We start from the raw sequence: 12,656 nt of genomic DNA, 5'->3' as shown, positions 1-12,656 counted from the left end.
TATATATATATATATATATATATATATATTTTTTTTTTGTATATATGCTATTTTTTTCATAGCCTCTAAACTAAGTAACGTAACCTAGGAGCTGATATCCATGTCGTTCCGTATAAAACAGGGTAAATAAAAGCTGTGTCTTCACAGAATGCAGCCTTTGAGTTTCAGGAGGCAGTGGATGGAATAACAGAAACAGGGCTCTCAGATGTCAGGCCAAGCAGCGGGAGGTCCTGGGGGAGCGAGGCAGGCCGGCTGACATGAAAGGCCTACACACAAGACCCTGGCACAGAGCGAGGGGCGAGCTCCTTACTCTCTGACAGGCCCGGAACCGGCCGGCCAGCTCGCATCTGACCATCACGCCGGCACGGTCAAGGGGCGCCAACAGCTCGCTGAGAGGACCCCCCCCCCCCCCCCCGGTCCTCCATGTTTGTTGCTCCTTCTTTGTGGGAGACGAAACGTGAGACAGCATTCAGGCGGCTGGGAGTGCAGATCGGCTCATAGCCACAGTCTCCTATCAGGCTGGTTATATTTGAACCTGGATTCAAGATGCGATGCTGCTCGTCTGCTCCATACAGTCCCCAAGGTTCAGATTTTGTACCATCCAGACACGTATTCACCCACAACTCACATGTTTGCAAACTCTCCTTTTAGGATTTATTAGTATTCGTGTTTTTGAATGGTGAACTTGGAGACAGGCGGCAAGAAGCTAACCCTCTATGGTTTCCTAATCACAAATCAGTGGGTGGAAATACCCATTCCGAGCTGCAGTGACTCTGCACTCGACACCGAGTGTTTCACTGCCGTGCTCCTGGGTCTGTTACGAGCATGTGCTTCCACTGTCACGCCAGTGCGCGCTTGCCAGTGCTTAGCCACGACCTTTACAGCTCCTTCTGACTCCTTCCACAGACTCCTATTTATGCTTGGCTGTAAAACACACCAGTGCAGAAAGTTTAATTGTGTTTGTCCCGGATGGCTGTGTCTCACTGGCGAAGCGTAGCACGGATAGCACGCTGCAGCCGGCATTTAAATAAACACAAACATACAATCCGGATGGGAAACTCTCACCACCACTACCCCCCCCAGTCAGGTCACATGATGGGCAGCCACAGATGGACACATCTAATACACACTTGGCCCGGGGAGTGCAGCGGGCAGCGTCCAGTCAGAAGGTGGGAAATGGCAAGTGAAGAATTCCAGAGGAGCTGAGCCATTTTCCACTGAGACCAGTGCTAGAGCCAGTCTGCCAGTCCTTTAAGACAGTCTGTTAGTCTATTAAGACAGTCTGCCAGTCCTTTAAGACAGTCTGTTAGTCTATTAAGACAGTCTGCCAGTCCTTTAAGACAGTCTGTTAGTCTATTAAGACAGTCTGCCAGTCCTTTAAGACAGTTTGTCAGTCTTTTAAGACAGTTTGCCAGTTCTTTAAGACAGTCTGTCAGTCCGTTAAGACAGTCTGTCAGTCTTTTAAGACAGTCTGCTGGTCCTTTAAGACAGTCTGTCAGTCCTTTAAGACAGTGTACCAGTCCTTTAAGACAGTCTGTCAGTCTTTTAAGCCAGTCTGTCAGTCCTTTAAGACAGTCTACCAGTCTTTTAAGACTGTCTGTCAGTCCTTTAAAACAGTCTGTCAGTCCTTTAAGACAGTCTGCCACCCCAAGTTGTGAGGCAGTCGGGCAGCTTCCTTCTAAGGCACGGCTGCTCCGAGTGTATGAGATGTGCATCGTCATCACCCCCCCCCCCCCCCCCCCCCCCCCCCCCCGTGGATGATAACTGGGGGGGGGGGCATGATTGCAGCAGAGATAGTGGTGTATCCACCCCCCAGCATGCCCAACCCCCTTAGCAGCGACCCAGGGAGGTCTGCCAATGCTGGTAGCCTCTGGTCGTCGCCATGACGCCTGCCGTTTTGCGCTTCACGGCGGATCTCCGCAGCCGGTGCCGCCCTGTCTCGCGCGCCATGCAGGCTTTGGCTCCTTCTCACGGCAGGCCACTCCCGGACCGGCGGGGGGGGGGCAGGTTACGCAATGCGGCAGATAGCGGCGGGCTGGGCCAGACGGTGATGTGCCTGCTATCACGGGAGCCTGATGGAGCCGATAGGCAGCCAGAGCTCAGCGCAGACACCCGCATGGCTGTGGTTTGTAGACCAGGACGCATGACCTCTGACACAAACATGGCCGCCCACTTGCGGTGTAGCAGCACGTGTCCGAAAGCACCTCTACCGAGATCTGTCTCCCAGGGGAACGAGTCAGCCGTGAGAGAATCGCAGAATGATGATGATTGCTTTTTCCTGACGGCCTGGGGGGTTGGTCCCGGCTCTCGGGGGGACGTGCTCCCCCTCACAGATCTCACACGCTATATGCATGCCTCAGAGGCCAGAGGCTGACACCCCCTCTGCCCATGCGTCCTCCCGCTTCCTGTGGCTGTCTGCCGTCCGCAGCAACAGGATCCAAGGTGAAGGCCGCCGGCATGCAGTTCAGTGACGCCGCTCACGTTCGCACCCCCGCTGGGACCTAGCCGGAGAGGCCCCCCCATCTCTCCTGGCTGGAAAATAAGCAGCATTCAGCCAGTCTAACTTACATGTGGTGTAGCGCTGAAGCATTAACGTGTTCCGGGTGTAAATAAGCGTCTAAATAGGTATGTAAATAAATAAATCTCTTTTAAGTAGGAGGGAGACCAGAAGAAATTCCGGTCCTGTGAGCTCCTACAGATCTTTACTGCTATAAACTAGTTCTCCCCACATCATATTTATAAATCTCCCTCTGCCTATTCGCAGGTAAAATCAGTACTGTATTTTAGTTGGGGGAGGGTCTTCGGCATTCTGGGGTCTCTCACTGCCCTCCCCCCCCCAGGTGCCCTTGGCCTGGAGGGATTGATAAAGGCCCACTTTTGACTAACCCAGCCCCTCCCCACCAGAACCCTCCCCTCTCTTTGAGGAGGCCTGTCTTCCGCAAAGGCAGCCCCTCACATGATTTATAGCAAATTAAAAATCTGGGTGGTGGAGGGGTGGGGGTGTGCTATGGGGGGAGGAGCCCCATTTGCCCGGCCCTCTTCCACAGTGCCTGAATGGGATTCCTATGTTCCCTCATGTCCGTCTTTCTGTAAATTATCCACGGGGCGAGATCGGGCTCTCTAGGAGACAGGTCTAATTATCGGTCACGGCATGAAAACTCACCCTGGAGAAGAAAAAAATGATTCCGCCATGTGCATTGCGGAAATGGCACAGAGGACAAACCATTTACTGGGAAAAGAATTTATAAGAGAATCTACTTTGGGTTTTAGCTAAAAACAGATGTGAATTGCCCCGCGTTAGACCACCGAGAGACGCTGTAGCGGTCCGGACAGCTTAAAGGGACACTGGAGATGAAAGGCAGCCCAACCACATGCCTCCGCATCACCGAGGATCGACAGGGTGGCGGTATGTGAGAAACGAGAAGCCTGATGCCTGGCTACGGCATGCTGGCTGCAGCGAGAGACCTGGCAGCGCAGACGGGTGCCTCATAGTGCAGACGTGGGCTTGGCTGTGCAGACGAGAGCCTGATAGCGCAGACGGGGGGCTGGCTGTGCAGACGAGAGCCTGATAGCGCAGACAGGGGTCTGGCTGTGCAGACGAGTGCCTGATAGTGCAGACAGGGGCCTGGCTGTGCAGACGAGAGCCTGATAGCGCAAACAGGGGTCTGGCTGTGCAGACGAGTGCCTGATAGTGCAGACAGGGGCCTGGCTGTGCAGACGGGGCCTGACAGCGCAGACGGCGGCCAGGGACTCGCCGGCCCAGCCAGCATCTCATTGCACATTCCAGTCCTATCTGTGCAATAAAGTGCATCTCCACCCTCTTATCTGCCGGCGGTATTTTCCATGGCAGGCCAGCCGCGAATCCCTCTCTGGCCGCCTCCCGCACCTCCGCGAGCCCACGGCACTGACACTGACCAGAAACAGTTAATCCCTGTTAAGATAAGGGGACCTGCACATTTCATACGCCCTCCACACACCATTGCCTCCCCCTTGCCGTCCGTAGGGGCAATCGGTAACCTAAACAGCCAGGGGCCCCACGTCAGACACAGGGAGGTACCCCCCCTGCCAGTCTGCCCCAAAGGATGTCACATCTGAGCCCCCCCCCCTCCACACACACACAGACACACATGTGAGGACACACTGAGACACGCACATACAGAGATCCATGTATACAGACTGACAGACACACACATGGACACATAGACAATAAAAAATAACATATATATAGATAATTACAGACTCACACACAGACTCACACACAAATGCACATGCACAGAAAATCGAAAGGACATACAATCACATACACAGAGTCACACGAAAACTCAGACTCACAGCCCCCACATCATTCACATACAACATGGCCGACATTTCGATTGTCCCGAAAACCTTTTACCGATCACAGATGCAGCACTGTTCCACAGCACTGCAACACCCCAAATCCTTCCCATAGCTTGCTATGCAGTGCTAAATCAGCTGTGAAATTTCAGTGCAGCCGTTACTCTGGCCCTGCACAAAGTTGCTATAAAGTGTTTGGCTTTGGTACCACCATCACTGCGAGGCCACGGTGCCAGGGCTTCCTGCGTCATTAGGTCCGATCACTCGGGGCTATAGCCCCAGGTATTATGGCCGTCGTTAGGTCCGATCACTCTGGGCTATAACCCCAGGTATGGCCGTCGTTAGGTCCGATCACTCAGTGCTATAGCCCAAGGTATTATGGCCGTCGTTAGGTCCGATCACTCGGGGCTATAACCCCAGGTATGGCCGTCGTTAGGTCCGATCACTCCGGGCTATAACCCCAGGTATGGCCGTCGTTAGGTCCGATCACTCGGGGCTATAGCCCCAGGTATGGCCGTCATTAGGTCCGATCACTCGGGGCTATAACCCCAGGTATGGCCGTCGTTAGGTCCGATCACTCGGGGCTATAACCCCAGGTATGGCCGTCGTTAGGTACGATCACTCGGTGCTATAGCCCCAGGTATTATGGCCGTCGTTAGGTCCGATCACTCGGGCCTATAGCCCCAGGTATTATAGGTGTCGTTAGGTCCGATCACTCGGGGCTATAGCCCCAGGTATTATGGGTGTCGTTAGATCCGATCACTTGGGGCTATAGCCCCAGGTATTATGGTTGTCGTTAGGTCCGATCACTCGGGGCTATAGCCCCAGGTATTATGGGTGTCATTAGGTCCGATCACTCGGGGCTATAACCCCAGGTATTATGGGCGTCGTTAGGTTCAATCACTCAGGACTATAGCCCCAGGTATTATGGGTGTTGTTAGGTCCGATCACTCGGGGCTATAGCCCCAGGTATTATGGGTGTTGTTAGGTCCGATCACTCGGGGCTATAGCCCCAGGTATTATGGGCGTCGTTAGGTCCGATCACTCGGCGCTATAGCCCCAGGTATTATGGGTGTTGTTAGGTCCGATCACTCGGGGCTACAGTCTTCCTTCAAAAAACAAAACAAAAAGTCAAGCCCCAGGTAAACTTGATTCCTGATCTTTTCCATACTTAGAAACTCCCCTGGACATCCCACCCCCCGCCCCCCCACCAGAGGGGACCAGCCTTAACGTGAGTCATGTTTTTCAGGAGAAGTCATTGGTAGGCCAACACAACTTCCAGTTCTGAGATATGGCTCTCAAAAATGCAAAGGGCCAGGCTGGTTTTGAAAATGAACCCCTACAGCCAGGTTTCAAAACACAGGGTTTCCTTTCGTTTGGGCCCCTGCTGCCACACCAGGAAGGGCCAAACGCCGTACCTACAGTGCGACCCCCATAAAGCCGGGCCCTGCATTTCTAAACAGCAAGCCGCAATTCCCCGAGCAGCCAGCATCTGTGCCATTTTAAACATATAATTATCAGGACTCAACAAGCCTGTTTCTCAAGCGTTACAATAATCATGGAAAAGCTACCCGGCTTTGTTGTCATCTTTGTTCCTCAGTATCTTTGCTGGAAAACTCAACTGAAAAAACACACATACACCCACTTACAGCCAGACTGGAAAGACTGGAGCTCCTCAACATTTACTCTGGAAGATAGGGTGCCACAGCTCGAATCCAGCCCAAACAGAAATGCTCCAGATCAATAAAAAGGCAACAATGTTAAAGGTTTACCCTGAGAGGCTAATGCGAGCTGCTCCTCATTCTTCAGCAAAGTCTGATTCATCTGTAGGGCTGATTTCAAATGGGTGCAATTACCCAAACATTAACTCTATACTGAGGTGCAGAGCTGTACTTGTCTTGGGCCAAAAACTGCAGGCCAATTTCAACTGTTGTGTCAGATTTCAGTATCATGTCTCCATCGATTACCCTTTAACTAACTAAAATCCATTGATGTTGTCGTCACTGTTGAAATTTTGGTAAGCAATTCTAATTGGCTCAGAAACAGCCGACCTGTTGCCATCTTGGGAAGGTTGGCCTGAATAACAAGGGGACGTCAGAGCCTGAGGGAGCCCGAGGGAACCAGAGGGAGCCAGAGGGAGCCCGAGGGAACCAGAGAGAGCCCCAGGGTGCCCAAGGGAGCCCCAGGGAGCCAGAGGGAGCCCAAGGGAACCAAAGGGAGCCCGAGGGAACCAGAGGGAGCCCCAGGGAGCTAGAGGGAGCCCCAGGGTGCCCAAGGGAACCCGAGGGAGCCCCAGGGAGCTAGAGGGAGGCCCAGGGTGCCCAAGGGAGCCAGAGGGAGCCCCAGGGAGCTAGAGGGAGCCCCAGAGTGCCCAAGGGAGCCCCAGGGAGCTAGAGGGAGGCCCAGGGTGCCCAAGGGAGCCAGAGGGAGCCCCAGGGAGCCCCAGGGAGCCAGAGGGAGCCCGAGGGAGCTAGAGGGAGGCCCAGGGAGCCAGAGGGAGCCCCAGGGTGCCCATGGGAGCCAGAGGGAGCCCCAGGGTGCCCAAGGGAGCCAGAGGGAGCCCCAGGGAGCCAGAGGGTGCCCAAGGGAGCCCCAGCGAGCCCCTGGTCCTTGCAGAGCCCTGCAGGGATGGAGATTGGCTCGAATGTGTCATGATGCTGGTGAACTTTTTAAGAATACTAGGTAGCCACTAAAAAAAAGTAACTCACTGCAGTTGCTGAGGAATGACAGTATTTAACATGGAATTTGGAGCAATTACTCTACCTTTCCTACGGCTAGATATTTCACGAAGCAGTTCAAGTCGAACGTCTTGCCCAAGGGTTCGATACATCATAAAACCTTCGAATGTTTGAAGCTTTCATAAAAGATAGCACACTTGGCCACTGTGCAGTGCTATCTTTCATGAAAGGTCATTAGTCATTTTTGTTATTGTGCAGACATCATAGAGTGTACTTACACAAACCTAGATGGTATAGCCCACTACACACCTAGGCGATATGATGTAGCCCACTACATACCTAGGCGATATGATGTAGCCCACTACACACCTAGGCGATATGATGTAGCCCACTACACACCTAGGCGATATGATGTAGCCCATTACACGCCTAGGCGATATGGTGTAGCCTAAATCATGATAAAAAGTACAGTAAAGCAAATATATAAACCAGTAACATAGTTGTTTATTATCATTGTCAAGTATTACATACTGCACAAAACTGTGTTATACTTTGATACAGCTGGCAGTGCAGTAGGATCGTTTACACCTGCATCACCACAAACACGTGAGTAATGCATTGCGCCATGATTTCACTAGGCGATTGGAATTTTCCAGCTCCGGTATAATCTTATGGGACCACCATCATATATGCAGTCCATCACTGGTGGAAATGTCGTTATGCAACTAGTAAAAGATACACTGCTTGCATATAAAGGTGTACGGATGTTTACTGTAGAATCTGAAATGGAGGAAATGTGTGCAAGTCATCCGTGCTTAGGAGTGAGGTAGGACGTGACAGCAGAGAAGGCGAGTACCACCGATGTCTGGTTTACAAGATGCTTGTGCAAAAATATGTGGGCAAAAGGAGCAAAGGAATGGCGGATTAAGGGTGGAGAGATTCATCAAGGGATGGAATGTAATTAAAATTACATCTGCTCCACTCAAAATGACGGAGGAGAATTTCTGAGGAAAGTCTTACTTTAATGGAAACAGCATTAGAGTGAACTCACTGTTTTGAGTGAAAACACGCCAATACATTAAGACTCGAGGAACTTTAAGGCCCTGTGTGTCTGTGACATTGTGTCTGAAGTATCCATCTTATTTACCTGCATAGTATCAGTGAGGAGCCTCTCTGGGCGGGGTCTCCCCGGCCTATGATGAAGACATTACATTTAATGTGCTCTTCCTGGTGATGTGTCTCTCCCAGTGGCATGCTGGTGAGTAGTAATTAGTTATACTGTTCTCCGGGGAAAACTGGCGTGCAGAAACCAGCACGTTAAATAAGGGGGGTGTTAGAGAAACATTTTACGAAAGCAAAGGCACGTTGTTTACCACGGGATTTCAGCTCAGTAAAATAAACGTTCCTCGCTGCTTGCCCAGACTGCCGCGGAAGCCCTTCTCCACATCAATGCACACAAATTTCAGCCTGACACATTTCACTGACGTGCTCCAAAACAAACTTCCAGTGACACCTTCTGAGTGACCAAATCCTGCTGTGTGAAGTTAATATGAGTCACGTTAACATTCGCAAAAAGATTTAAGTGAGACTTTAGCGGGACTTACTAGGATTTAATTTCCAATTTACTCTCTTTAGCAAGCCTCTGATGTTTCATTTTCTGATTGACAGATGTGTTTCTAATGGTCAGAGCAGTGCCTACGGTGTATCTACCAACAACAAGGTCTGAAGGAAGAGCACGGATAATAGTTTCATTGTACTAGACACGTGACAATAAACCGTTGAACATAAATACTAGAAATAGATAACTATAAATACGTATGTTTTACGATGTGTCTTTTTGGTGGTGCCAGTTTAATATATTTGTTAGTTTGCCTTGAGGAATGGCAGCTGGGATTGGGTTAGCCCTAGGGAGAGGCGGCTGCGATGATTGGCCGCCGGTGAGCTCGACAGCCTGCTCGGCATGCTGGGAGATGTAATGACTGCAGCATGGTCCACATCAGGCCTCACATCTGGGATTAGCCACGACAACTGGATGCTGAACAGTTCTAATTTAGGCAACTTTGTTTATAACCCCCATAATATATTCAGTATTGTAGAGCTGGGGGGGGGCTGGGGAGGGCAACTTCGTGAACAACTCTTTCCGAGGTCTGCCTGCCGGTCCACCGTCTGAAAACATTTTGTTAATGAGGGCCCTTCTGGTGCAAAGCTCTGGAAATGGGTTTGCCTCATTCATACAACCAGGGGAAGAAAAAGGGCCTGATTTGGGCGTAGGCTTCCGGAAGCTTCCTAAAGAGCAGTCCGGATGGCAGCTTGGAGCGGAGCTGAATGCATGAGCTCCCTCTCTTCTGTTTTTTCACAGAGTGGTGTGAAAGGAAAGTGGGCATGCGTGACTGGCACATTGCTGGGCCCTGAGTAATATCTGTAAGGCAGCCTGTAATTACGCAGGGAGCAGCTACACGGGACGGGGGGGGGGGGGGGGGGGCAACCCGCCACCCTCGCTGCTCCCAGCATAGTGCTCATGCCTGCCCGCCGTGCCGAGCCAACATCTGCCACGTCCTGTTTGGCGAACATGTCATCAGCGGCACAGATGTGACACCTGAGAGCCAGCCTAATAATGATAATAATGATGACATCACGAAGTAGGAGTTGCAGCAGTTGTGCAGGCTCTGCGTAAATATGGCCGTCCTGCACCGCACAGGCCGCAGGCCGGCTACTGGGTTGCAGTCAATGGCGAGGGCATGGCTATCGACACTTGGATGCGTCCGCTGCTTTTCAAACGCGTGCCAGTGTATCAGTTCAGTCGAACAAGACCGGCCTGGTTCATTTTTGCGAGTGTGAGGCGGGCGGGGGGGGGGGGGGCTCCGGCTATGGTTACACCAAACTGGAGAAACTTAACGTGGAGATCCTAATAGCTTGCCTCGGCACAGAAAGACCTTGTAAAACTTTTAGGGGGTCTGGCGATTGCTTTCGAACACGCCAGGGCTTTCCGGAATGTTCTCTCCACATTGCTCATGTGCGACCCCTTCGGAGTGGACTATCTTTCAATCAGTACGGGCACGAGCCTTTGAAATGTGACCCACGGCCAGTCAAAGACAGCCCCTTTCAACCTAATTAGATGATTATAACCAGAACATTATTTTAGCTCGGAAGAGGGGGGGAAATTGTCCTGTGCTGGGTCGGCTCCTCCAAACCCGGACCAGACTTTTCACACAAACACCCAAATCCTTGATAAAGACATTAAAAATGCTTCTCCGTGTAAAACATAACAGCAATCAGGCCATTTAAGACAAATTAAATGCCAGCGTTTCACACAGCTCTACACATATTCCTGGAACAACTGAGGGAGTTAATCCTTTTCAAGGTGGAGCACAGACATTAACGGAAATGGAGGGATGCGGTAAAAATCCCGGGGATAAAAACAGAGGAAGAGAAGGGGAATGACTGATAGAAAGAAATAGAAAGACAAGGAGAGAGGGATAGTTCAGAATACAAAGGAAAGTAAACACAGAGCCCTACCAGACGGGACTCGCTATATTGCATGGAAGAATAGATTGCAACCATGGCAACAGTACACACGCAGTCCAATGTCCCGCAGATACAGCGGATCCTCTCTGCCTGTTTACTCCCAGCGCTCACTCTATAGCCAATATATGACTCAACCCCCCCCCCCCCAAAAAAAAAACAACTTTCAACCCCTAACACCTACCTGAGGTCATAAATCACAGCACATTTCCTGATTCAGCCTTCTCCTGCTCATACACCTCTCCTGTACTTTAAGTAATCTTTGACACAAAAGAAACACCAGCAGGAAGCTGCTTTCTGCTGTGGATTCTGGGTAGTTTGCATTTTGCGACACACTCAGGGGGATGGGAAGGTTTCGGGGTGTATGGAAGCATCGAGACCTTAAAAGGTTAGCAGGAGAGAGACAACTGCCACCGAGGCTTTGGGGACGTCACCCACCCCAGCCATATTTTTAGCTCGGCTGCAACCATAGCGGTGCTGTCATTGGCCAAGACGAGCTTTCTCTTCCCAACATGAAAAGGCTTGTTAGTGGTCAGTGGAAACGTCATTTCTGCATACCCTCCTGGCAGCAGTGGCTGCAATTTAGGACGTGGAACAAAGGCGAGCGAAGCCTTTTGCCTGAATGAAATCTCAAGCATTACATTTTAGTGGTCAATCATATATCAAAAAAAAGTCTAAAAACAGAAAATGCCTTTGAGATATTTTATTTAAACGCTCTGCCCCATAATTATGCGGGAAATGACTGTGTGTTTCCATTGTCAAAACACCAGGAGCCTCGCTTTAACAGGCTGAGCTCAAAAACCAAATGAATTTATGCAAGAGGGGCAATTTACACGAGTGGCGCTGCAATTCCCGCTTCTCAGATCATTTAATCTAGACCTTAAGTGTAAACACTTCACCAGATACCCCCCTCCCAAAAATGATGAGAGATAACATCTCACGTGGCAATAAAAGTGTACTTGACTCAAACTGTTTCAGTAAATTTGAAGTTCTACAGTTCCTGCAGTAATCAAACAGTTGAGAATTTACAGTACAGAAGCCTCCATCACAGGAAGACAGTGTGCATTGTCTCCTCTTGTGGTTCCAAAGGTCAGTGTTTCCCCATCCAGTCCTTGGGGACCCACAGACAGTTCACGTTTTTGCTCCCTCTTACCTCTCTGCCAGACAGTCCACATTTTTGCTCCCAGAGGTTGGACGGAGCAAAACCGTGGACTGTCTGATTGGGAAACACTGCCATAGGTTAACCCAGCTGTCTCTGTCCTTTCAAATGGCGCCTGAGTGTGGCAGGGAAACTCCCCAACTCTGACCTCATCCAAACATCCTTAAGGGCTGTCGCCCTGCTCACCCTCCTGATGTGAAAGGTCTCATGCCAATGGGAGATATGCTGAGTCTCCTTCTCTGTTAAAATTCCAAGCTCCACGTAAATGCTCTAAACTGCCAGTGATATATTGTGCAATTATAAATTATTATTATTATTTTCATTATTAAAAGCTGGGGCTTAGAAAAAGAATTATTATTGACTTAAATAAATCCTTGCAGTATTTTGTACCTAAGGCATGTATGCAAGCTAGCTCTGCTACAGCAGCTACAACTGCAAATTGATACTGGAGCAGGTACAGCCTTCTGCCGTAATGACGTATCCCCATGCCAGCCGGCCTCGTCAAAAATGGCAGCGCGCCCCTATCCACAGATACCCTCTGCCGCCCCTATCCGCAGATACCATCTGCCTCCCATCATGTCTTTCTTCGCTGGTGTTCCACGGTGACACAGCAGAAAATGAAGATGCTGCATGATCACAAAATGGCCGAAAGAAAAACAGGGAACAGAGAAAAGGGCAGTCTTCGCGTTTACAGTGAACCTGTAATCCAAAGTCTGCTAGCACACTTAAATATTATGTTTTTATACAAAATTGTTGGGTATGACCATTATGTTTATGTACGGAATGGTTATTATAATACTGGATAATATTGTTTTACTTGCAGTGGACACTCAGGCCATTGCTGACTATACTTTCCGATAGAAAAGAACCTTATTTTTTTGTACTGTGTATTTAGCTCAGTGCTACAGTCAGGTCAAATGAATGACCTGAATTTTGACTCACAGTCAGTTTGTCCATTTGTT

Source organism: Paramormyrops kingsleyae, chromosome 11 (genome assembly GCF_048594095.1).
Source record: "Paramormyrops kingsleyae isolate MSU_618 chromosome 11, PKINGS_0.4, whole genome shotgun sequence".
NCBI lineage: Eukaryota > Metazoa > Chordata > Actinopteri > Osteoglossiformes > Mormyridae > Paramormyrops > Paramormyrops kingsleyae.
Note: the sequence above shows the minus strand (reverse complement) of the source record.